The 10,633-nt window shown below is 38.9% G+C and overlaps 1 protein-coding gene across 1 annotated transcript in view; it reads left to right on the top strand.

Annotated features, from left to right (window-relative positions):
* The first annotated feature begins 422 nt into the window (after positions 1-422).
* Positions 423-10,633, top strand: part of VPS8 (VPS8 subunit of CORVET complex) — a 329,884-nt gene continuing 319,673 nt past the window's right edge. The window contains exon 1 of the mRNA XM_053565122.1: positions 423-540. The gene's annotated coding sequence lies outside the window, so the exon portion shown is untranslated. The remainder of the gene's footprint in view (positions 541-10,633) is intronic.

The raw sequence follows: 10,633 nt of genomic DNA, 5'->3' as shown, positions 1-10,633 counted from the left end.
AAAAACTGTCAATTCTGTCTTCGTCTTTCTTTAAAAAAAAAAAAAAAAAAGGCTTAAAAACACATTTTACTGATTTCAAACTCCAAAGCCAGGGAATCAACTGCCCTTTCTGGTCTGGGTGCAATAGGTTCACTTTTTTAAAGGCCAGATGAACTCACTGGTTGAATTTACCTGAAGAATTCATAGGGCTGTAAGATACTTTTTCCTCTCACCTGAAGGAGTGCTATTTATTAGTCTGTGCTCCTCCTCTGACATTTCCACTCTCCAGGTCCTGACGAGGTTAATCATCCATTTCTTCACTCCAAGGGGTGAGACGGGCTATCACTTTAAGGGGCGGGTTTAGAGGCGCGGACCGCCCAGGAGGGAGGGAGGTGAGACGAGGAAAGCGGAAATATGGCCACTAGTGGTAGCTAGTGCGCGTGCGCGAGGCTAGCGCAGGGGTGCGTCACGTGGGCCGGGGGTCCCGGAATGGCTGCTAGCTCCGGTAACGGATCTTCTGAATTCGTGGGGAAGTGACGGGACGAAGGGGCTGAACTAAGGGTGAGAGAAGAGCGCGCGCTAGGTCCCTGAGCCCCGGCCCCTCGCCCCGCGCGACGGCGGCGCGACCTCTGGGAGCTGACAGATCAGCTGTGACGCCTGCCGCGCGGTGTTTAGTTTTGGGTGGAGGGGCGTGTACTGCATTTGTCCCAGAACTGGGCCAGGTATTTTCCACTTTTGGTTTCAAATGAATGTGAAACTGAGGGACAGGTGTGCCCGCTACCCACCATTATGAGACTAGGAGGCGGGTGATACTCCCTCCCCTACTCCCGGGCGGAACAGGTGGGCAGCCCGCCTTTCCGGCCTTGGAAACAGGTACTGTAGACTCCTCCGAATATTCTCCGAGCGGGGCTTAGGTGGGGCGTCCACCTCTTAGGATTAGTGTGCACCCTTTGAGCAGTCTCCAGTTTGTCTTCTCCTGCAAGGTGAAAAGGGCTCCTGTGCTTTCATTAATTCTCCAAAGCGCGGCACTTGGGGAGGGAGGGAAGCAGCTGCCCAAAGTGTTGAGTGTACCAAATACGTGTGCTTCAAAGGGTAGGAATGGATGAGGCAGGGTCAGTGAGAGGTTCCATGACCCCGGGTTATCAGGAACAACTGGGTGCCTTATTTTTTTTTAACTGGGTAGCCCCTCTCCATCTCCTCCACTCCTTATTAGAATGGACAGAAGTTTTGTGCTGTCTGCCCTACCCATCCTCTACCACACTCTTCTCTCCCCTCTTTAAAAAGAAAGAAAGAAAGAAAACCCCAGATTGAGCAAAACAAGCATGGATGTTAGCTTGGGATGCTAACCCTACTCCAGATATCTGTTTGTGAGATAATTACATGTTACTTGGCTGTGTATGTCTGCAAGAGTGTGTGTGCGCGTGTGAGTGAGTGAGGTATATCTAAATGGGGCTGGAATAGCTACACTTGTTTGTGTAAGACATGAGTTTGCTCATGGTTAAATTTAAGGAGAGGGTAAGTATTGAATCTTCTGGTAATAGCTGGCCTGCTCCATGTAGTAAAAATAAGTGGGCAACGTTTTTGCTTACGGTTAACCAGTCATAATTATATGTGAGATAATTCTTCCCAGAGCTCTAACAATAATATGTTGATTTTTCTTAATGTTTTTCCTTTGCATCTGGTTTATCATCAACAGATGGATGTTATCTATTTTCCAGAATATAGGGACATTTTGGTGATTCTTAGTTATATCTTGCTGTTCTACAGACATTCCAACCATTCTTCTGTTTTGTTTTGAGACAAAGTCTCACTCTGCCCCCCTGGGTAGAGTGCTGGACATCATAGCTCACAAGAGCCTCGTACTCTTGGGCTTAAGCAGTCTTCTTGCCTCAGCCCATGAATAGCTGGGACTACAGGCGCCTGCCATAATGCACAACTAATAGTTTTTCTATTTTTAGTAGAGATGGTCTTCCTCTTGCTTGGGCTGGTCTCAACTCTTGAGCTTAAGCAATCCACCTGCTTCAGCCTCCCAGAATCCTAGGATTACAGGCATGAGCCACCGCGCCTGGCCTATAACTATATATATTTGTAGGATCAGACTGTTCTGTTCTTAAGTATATCTTGAATTAATGTTTGAATTGTCTTCATTCTGGGTAACACGTAAGTGCATTCTGTGTTTTATCAGGAACTACGGATTTATGTTGGATTTCTCATTATTATGAATTACTTCTGGTAGCAGTTACACTTTTTTTAGTCAAGGTTCTCTCTATTGCAAGTGACAGAAACTCAGTTCAAGTGATCTTAAGTAGAGAGATTTATCAGCTCACAAACCTGGAAGGGGCAAGGATGTCACTAACTCCAGGACTCAATGATGTTCTTATCTCTTCCTTTATCTAAAGGACCACTGATCCCCCAGTTCCCTAGTTCTGCTTCTCTAATTGCAAGCCTCATTCTTTTCTTATACAGTCATGCATTGCTTAGGGGATACATTCTGAGAAAGTTAGGCATTTTTTTGGTCCTTTGAACATCATAAGAGACCAAGGTTACTACATAGACATACACAATATGGAATAGTCTATTAGTCTATTTCTCGTAGTCTGCACACCGTGTTACTGCACTGAATACTGTAGGCACCTGTGACACAATGGTAAGCATTTGTGTATCTAAACATAGAAAAGGTACAATAAAAATGCAGTTTAAAATATAAAAAATGGTACACCTTTACAGGGCATTTACTATACATGGAGCTTGTAGGACTGGAAGTTACTCTGGGTAAATTAGCAAATGAGTGGTGAGTGAATATGAAGGTCTAGGACATTACTCTACATCTAGGCTACACTAAATTTATAATTTTTTTCTTTCAATAGTAAATTAACCTTAGCTTACTGTCACTCTTTTACTTTATGAACTTCTTAATTTTTAAAAACTTCTAGACTCTTTAGCAATAACACTTGGCTTAAAATAGAAATTGTACAGCTGTATAAGAATATTTTCTTTATATCCTTATCATACTAGCATTTTCTCTATTTAAAATTTTTAAAAAATTTTATTACTTTATAAGCTTTTTTGGTAAAACTGATACACAAATACAAACATTAAATAGGCTACCACAGGGTCAGGATTATCAGTATTCTAGGGTCAAATAAGCAGCCCATCCCAGTATATGGTACCATCGTATCTCTTCCACCTCCACATTTTGTTCCACAGACAGATCTTTAGGGGCAATAAGAGACGTGGAGCTGTCCTCTCCTCTAATATTGAGGTCTTCTTCTGGAATACCTCCTGAGGGACCTGCCTAAGGCTTTTTTACAGTTACCTTTTTTAAAAAAAATGAGGAGGAGTATGCTCTAAAATAACAGTAAAAAGTACATTATAGTAAATACTTAATCCAGTAACACAGATGTTTATTATCATTATCCAGTATTATGTATTATACACAATTGTATGTGCTATATTTTTATTCTACTGGCAGTGAAGTAGGTTTGTTTACACCAGCATCACTACAAACATGTGGGTAATGTTCTGTGGTATGACATTATGTCAGCTATGTCACTGATAGGAATTTTTCAGCTCCATTACATGTAATCTTCTGGAACCACCATTGTATATATGATGCATGGTTGACTGAAATAAGTGGTGCCTGACTGCATATAATGCATGAAAGACAGGACTACAGATAGTTCATATGTTTATCATTCAAGCTTAAACACCCCGGAGTGAAGAGAAACTCCTTCCTTTAGTATTTACAATTCCAGGAAAGGACTCTGATTGGCTAGATTGGACACAAGAAATGTCATGTGACTACTCTTCTGGAGGCAGATAGGTTTCTTGCTTGCAACTGCCACCAAAATCATGCAGTTGGAGTGGAGTGACAGTTTAATTAATTGGAAATTAATAAAGAAAGCCATCATCTTAGCCTATAATTGAGTAGAATCCTATCTTTTGTGCATTTAACCTGTAAGAATCCACCCCCTACAGAGGGCCTACACAAGGCCCAGGTGCTTTTTATGAGGAGTTATATGAGACGGGTGGATCTTTGAAGAAAGACTCATAGTAATAGGAACTTAATAGAAGCTGGAAAGAAGTGATAATTTTTCTCTATTGTTCATTTTACTTGTCACATTATACACATAATGATATAAAACTGGTAATGTTAGCATTTATACACAATATGGGCATTTTTAGATTTAGTTCTTGTTATTTTATATATTGTGATACAGGATTTAGATCTTTCTTTTTAGAATGGGACCTTCTTGAGGGTTGTGTCTGACAGTTCATGGTAGTAACTCAGCACTGTGTGCAAGAAGGTTTCAGGCACTGTTCCTTTCCCCCACTGTTGTTTTTAACATTTGTTGTTCTATATGTACTTCCTAAGTTTAAATGATCGTTCATTTTATTTAGGTATTTACTAAGAGAAACAGAGAGGTTTGGGTTTTTTCATTATGGCAGCCCCAAGCACTGTGGGTTATGTGAATTAGTTTACATAAATGTGCTGATTCTTGGAAAGAAATTCTAGGGTCAAGTAAGCAGCCCATCCCAGTAGGTAGTACTGTCGCATCTAACACAGGCTCTGTTTCTGAAGTCCATGAGTAGTGAAAATCAAGTACCCTTAAAGTACCCTAGAAAAGTACCCTTGGAGTCATATGAGAGGCCGACATATGGTCTCTCAGGAAGGCCAACATAGTCAGTTTTTGCTCCATGTTGGAACAGCACACTGTTTGTTATTTTGAGCACTAGTGAAGTGGGTTGCTTTTGTAGGAGGCACAGAGGACTGAGACTAACTGAAAGAAGACAAACTGTCCGTCTCCTATTCCATGCTCACCGTGAAGCCTATAGTGACTGAGTGGAATGGTATGCAGAGTCTCTGGAACTATGTGAATCATTTCTTTTTTTCTTTCCCTTTGCTGAAAATAGTTGAATTCTTGTAAACTGAATGGATATATTTCCACTGTTTTCATCTTGACCTGTAGGCTGAATTAATGTAAAAGAGCATAAAACATCTGAGATCGTGGCATTTGTGTCATGTTATACATGAACTAAAAGACCGTTTAAGTCAGTCTTAGGGATTTGAAAAAAATGCAAAGAATGGAACTTGTATAGGTGAGGGGCTCTTTGGAGCAGAGTGACTAGCCCTGTTTTTTATTTTGTTTTATTTTATTTTATTTTTTATATACATATTTTTTATTAAATCATAGCTGTGTACATTAATGTGATCATGGGGCACCATACACTGGTTTTACAGACCGTTTGACACATTTTCATCACACTGGTTAACACAGCCTTCCTGGCATTTTCTTAGTTATTGTATTAAGACATTTATATTCTACATTTACTAAGTTTCACATATACCCTTGTAAGATGCACCACAGGTGTAATCCCACCAAACATCCTCCCTCCACCCCCTCCCCCTCCCTCCCCTCTCTCTCCCCCTTCCCCTTATTCTTAGGTTATAACTGGGTTATAGCTTTCATATGAAAGCCATAAATTAGTTTCATAGTAGGGCTGAGTACATTGGATACTTTTTCTTCCATTGAGATACTAAGAAGAATATGTTCCAGCTCCATCCATGTAAACATGAAACAGGTAAAGTCTCCATCTTTCTTTAAGGCTGCATAATATTCCATGGCGTACCTATACCACAATTTATTAATCCATTCATGGATTGATGGGCACTTGGGCTTTTTCCATGACTTAGCAATTATGGATTGGGCTGCAATAAACATTCTGGTACAAATATCTTTGTTATGATGTGATTTTTGGTCTTCTGGGTATATGCCTAGTAGAGGAATTATAGGATTGAATGGCAGATCTATTTTCTCTAAGTGTTCTCCAAACATCTTTCCAAAAGGAATGTATTAATTTGCATTCCCACTAGCAGTGTAGAAGCGTTCCCTTTTCTCCACATCCATGCCAGCATCTCTGGTCTTGGGATTTTGTGATATGGGCTAATCTTACTGGAGTTAGATGCTATCTCAAAGTTGTTTTGATTTGCATTTCTCTGATGATTAAAGATGATGAGCATTTTTTCATATGTCTGTAGGCCAGTTTCTCTTCAAGTACCTTGCCCAGCCTACGATGGGATCACTTGTTCTTTTCTTGCTTATACATTTGAGTTCTCTGTGAATTCTAGTTATTAAACCTTTGTCGGAAACATAACCTGAAAATATCTTCTCTCATTCTGAGGGCTGTCTGCTTGCTTTACTTACTTTGTTCTTGGCTGTGCAGAAGCTTTTTAGTTTGATCAGGTTCTAGTAGTATATTTTTGAAGCTGCTTCAATTGCACGGGGGGTCTTCCTCAAAAAATACTTGCTCAGACCAATTTCTTCAAGGGTTTTCCCTGCACTCTCTTCTAGTATTTTTATAGTTTCATGTCTTAAGTTTAAATCTTTTATCCAGTGAGAGTCTATCTTAGTTAATGGTGAAAGGTGTGGGTCCAGTTTCAGTCTTCTACAAGTTGCCAGCCAGTTCACCCAGCACCATTTGTTAAATAGGTAATCTTTTCCCCACTGAATGTTTTTAATTGGCTTGTCAAAGATCAAATAACGGTAGGTAGCTGGATTCATCTCTTGGTTCTCTGTTCTGTTCCACACATCTACTTCTCTGTTCTTGTGCCAGTACCATGCTGTTTTGATCATTATGGATTTATAGTATAGTCTGAGGTGTGGTAGCGTGATTCTTCCTGCTTTGTTTTTATTTCTGAGTAAGGTCTTGGCTATTCGAGGTTTTTTTCTGATTCCATATAAAACGAAGTATTATTTTTTCAAGATCTTTAAAGTATGACAGTGGAGCTTTAATAGGGATTGCATTAAAATTGTATATTGCTTTGGGTAGTATGGACATTTTAACAATGTTGATTCTTCCCAGCCATGAGCATGGTATGTTTTTCCATTTGTTTTTTTTTTTTTTTTTTAATTATTTTTTTTTCATGTTTTTTTTTTATTTTTTTATTTTTGGCCTGGGCTGGGCTTGAACCCGCCACCTCCGGCATATGGGACCGGCGCCCTACCCGTTGAGCCACAGGCGCCGCCCTGTTTTTCCATTTGTTAACATTTTCAGCTATTTCTTTTCTTAGAGTTTCATAGTTCTCTTTATAGAGATCTTTCACATCCTTTGTTAGATAAACCCCCAAATATTTCATCTTCTTTGGCACAACTGTGAATGGAATAGAGTCCCTAACTATTTTTTCAGCTTGACTGTTGTTGGTATATATAAAGGCTACCGATTTATGAATGTTGATTTTGTAACCTGAGACGCTGCTGTATTCCTTGATTACTTCAAAGAGTTTTGTAGTAGAATCCCTGGTATTTTCCAGATATACAATCATATTATCTGCGAAGAGCGAAAGTTTGATCTCTTCTGACCCTATATGGATACCCTTGATCGCCTTTTCTTCCCTAATTGTGGTGGCTAAAACTTCCATTACAATATTCCAGACAATGGGCAGCCTTGTCTGGTTCCTGATCTAAGTGGAAATGATTTCAATTTAACTCTATTCAATACGATATTGGCTATGGGTTTGCTGTAAATGGCCTCTATCAGTTTAAGAAATGTCCCTTCTATACCAATTTTATTAAGTGTTCTGATCATTGAGGGATGCTGTATATTATCAAAAGCTTTTTCTGCATCAATTGAGAGAATCATATGGTCTTTGTTTTTTAATTTGTTTATGTGCTGAATTGTACTTATAGATTTACGTATATTGAACCAGCCTTGAGACCCTGGGATAAAACCGACTTGGTCATGATGAATAATTTGTTTGATGTGTTGCTGGATTCTGTTTGTTAGGATCTTGTTGAATATTTTTGCATCTATATTCATTAGTGATATTGGTCTATAATTTTCTTGTTGGGTCTTTTCCTGGTTCGGGTATCAGGGTGATGTTTGCTTCATAGAACGTGTTGGGTAGTCTTCCTTCTTTTTCTACATTTTGGAACAGGTTGAGTAATATAGGTACTAATTCCTCTTTAAAGGTTTGGTAGAATTCTGACGTGAAACCGTCTGGTCCCGGGCTTTTCTTTTTCTTTCTTTTTTTTTTTTCCGGGCTTTTCTTTTTAGGGAGATGTCGTATGGTTGATGCTATTTCCGAACTTGATATGAGCCTGTTCAACATTTCCACTCGATTCTGGCTAAGTTTTAGAAGGTGATGTGCTTCCAAGTATTGGTCAGTTTCCTTCAGATTTTCATATTTCTGAGAATAAAGTTTCTTGTAATATTCATTAAGGATTTTTTGAATTTCTGAGGAGTCTGTTGTTATTTCGTCTTTGTCGTTCCTGATTGATGAGATTAGAGATTTTAGTCTTTTTTTTCCTGGTTAGGTTAGTCAAAGGTTTATCTATTTTATTGACCTTTTCAAAAAACCAACTTTTTAATTTATTGATCTGTTGTATAATTCTTTTTTTATCAATTTCATTTAATTCTGCTCTAATTTTATTTATTTCTTTTCTTCTACTGGGTTTGGGGTTGGAATGTTCTTCCTTTTCCAGTTGCTTGAGATATCCCATTAAGTTGTTAACTTCCTTTCTGTCCGTTCTCTTGAAGAAGGCTTGCAGTGCTATAAATTTCCCTCTTAGGACTGTCTTTGCAGTATCCTAGAGGTTCTGATTATTCGTGTCTTCATTGTTGTTTTGTTCCAAAAATTTGGCAATTTCCTTCTTAATCTCATCCCTGACCCAGCTATCATTCAGCATAAGGTTGTTTGACTTCCATGTTTTTGTATGAGTATGCAGATTCCTGTTTTTACTGAGCTCAACTTTTATTCCATGGTGGTCTGAGAAAATGCAAGGAATAATTTCTATTCCTTTAAATTTACTGAGGTTATACTTGTGACCTAAGATGTGGTCGATTTTGGAGTATGTTGCATGGGCTGATGAGAAGTATGTGTATTCGGTTTTGTTGGGATGAAATGTTCTGTAGATGTCTGCTAAATCCAAATGTTGGATGGTTGGGTTTAAATCTAAAATTTCTTTGCTCAGCTTCTTATTGGAGGATCGTTCCAGCACTGCCAAAGGAGTGTTGAAATCTCCAACTATTATGGAGCTAGAGGAAATCAAGTTGCTCATGTCTGTTAGAATTTCTCTTATAAATTGAGGTGCATTCTGGTTGGGTGCATAGATATTAATAATTGAAATCTCATCATATTGAGTATTGCCCTTAACAGATATGAAGTGACCATTCTTATCCTTCCTTACTTTTGTTGGTTTAAAGCCTATTGTATGTATTGTATCTGCAAATAAAATCGCAACACCTGCTTTTTTCTGATTACCATTTGCCTGAAATATGGATGACCATCCTTTCACCCTGAGTCTATATTTGTCTTTTAAGGTAAGATGTGAGTCTTGTATGCACAAAATGTCTGGCCTGAGTTTTTGTATCCAGTCAGCTAACCTGTGCCTCTTTAGAGGACAGTTTAAGCCGTTCACATTAATGGAGAATGTTGATAAGTCTGGCAAAATTTTGGGTATCGAATTTTTCAAAAGTCCAGTGGACATTTTTAATCCTTTCGCCCCTGTGGAAGTTGGAGTTTGATCCAAAGTTTCTGAGTGAGTTTACTTTTGTGGTAGAGGATTGGGCTGGTCATTATAGCCCAATAGGCTGGGATAGGTCTGAGAATATCCTGAAGAGCTGGTTTGGTTATGGCAAATTTCTTCAACATATGAATGTCATTAAAGTATTTAATTTCTCCGTCATAAATAAAACTCAGTTTAGCTGGATACAGGATCCGGGGTTGAAAGTTATTTTGCTTTAGGAGATTAAAAGTCGATGACTACCCTCTTCTGGCTTGAAAAGTTTCAGCAGAGAGATCTGCAGTCATTCTAATATTCTTCCCTTTGTAGGTAATGGATTTCTTAATGTCTGGCTGCTTTCAGAATTTTCTCCTTCATATTAACTTTAGTGAAGTTAATTATGATACGCCTGGGGGATGTCTTATTGGGATTGAGTCGTGCTGGGGTTCTGAAACTACTATCTGAAGTTCAGAATCTTTTGGCATGTCTGGAAAATTCTCTTTCATAATTTTATGGAGAAGGGCCTCTGTGCCTAGCGAGGCCACTTCATCACTTTCAGGGATTCCAGTGAGGTGGATATTAGCCTTCTTTGAATTATCCCAGAGCTCTCTTGAGAGAATGATTCGTTTTTGCTCTCCATTTCTCTTCCTCTTTGAGAGTTTGGGAGCGTTCAAAAGCTTTGTCTTCAATGTCAGAAATCCTTTCTTCTGCTTGCTCAACTCTGTTACTGAGGGATTCTACTGAATTTTTCAGATCTTTGAGCGCTACAAATTCTTGCTTCAGTGTGTCAAAATTTTTGGTGGTTTTTGTCTTTAAATTCGTTAAATTCTTGAGACAACTTTTGAATTTCTCCTTGAATTTCTAATTCTGACTTTTGCATTGCTGCTCAAATTTCTAATTACAAATTTCCCTCCATTTTATTAATCTTGTTTGCAATCCAAATTCTGAATTCGATTTCTGACATCTTGGCCAGCTGTTTATGAATGGGATCTTCAGTTACATCTGCCATATCTTTCCTTGGGTGGGGGGGGGGTTGATCTATTCTGGTTATTCATGTTACCAGAGTTTTTCCACTGATTCTGCCCCATGATTGTTTTACACCGTTTGATTTTTCCCCTGGAGCTTTGTTGAAGACCCGTACAGTGCTATGG

The sequence above is a fragment of the Nycticebus coucang genome, chromosome 16 (genome assembly GCF_027406575.1).
Source record: "Nycticebus coucang isolate mNycCou1 chromosome 16, mNycCou1.pri, whole genome shotgun sequence".
Lineage (NCBI taxonomy): Eukaryota > Metazoa > Chordata > Mammalia > Primates > Lorisidae > Nycticebus > Nycticebus coucang.
Note: the sequence above shows the minus strand (reverse complement) of the source record. Positions and strands in the feature narration are given on the sequence as shown.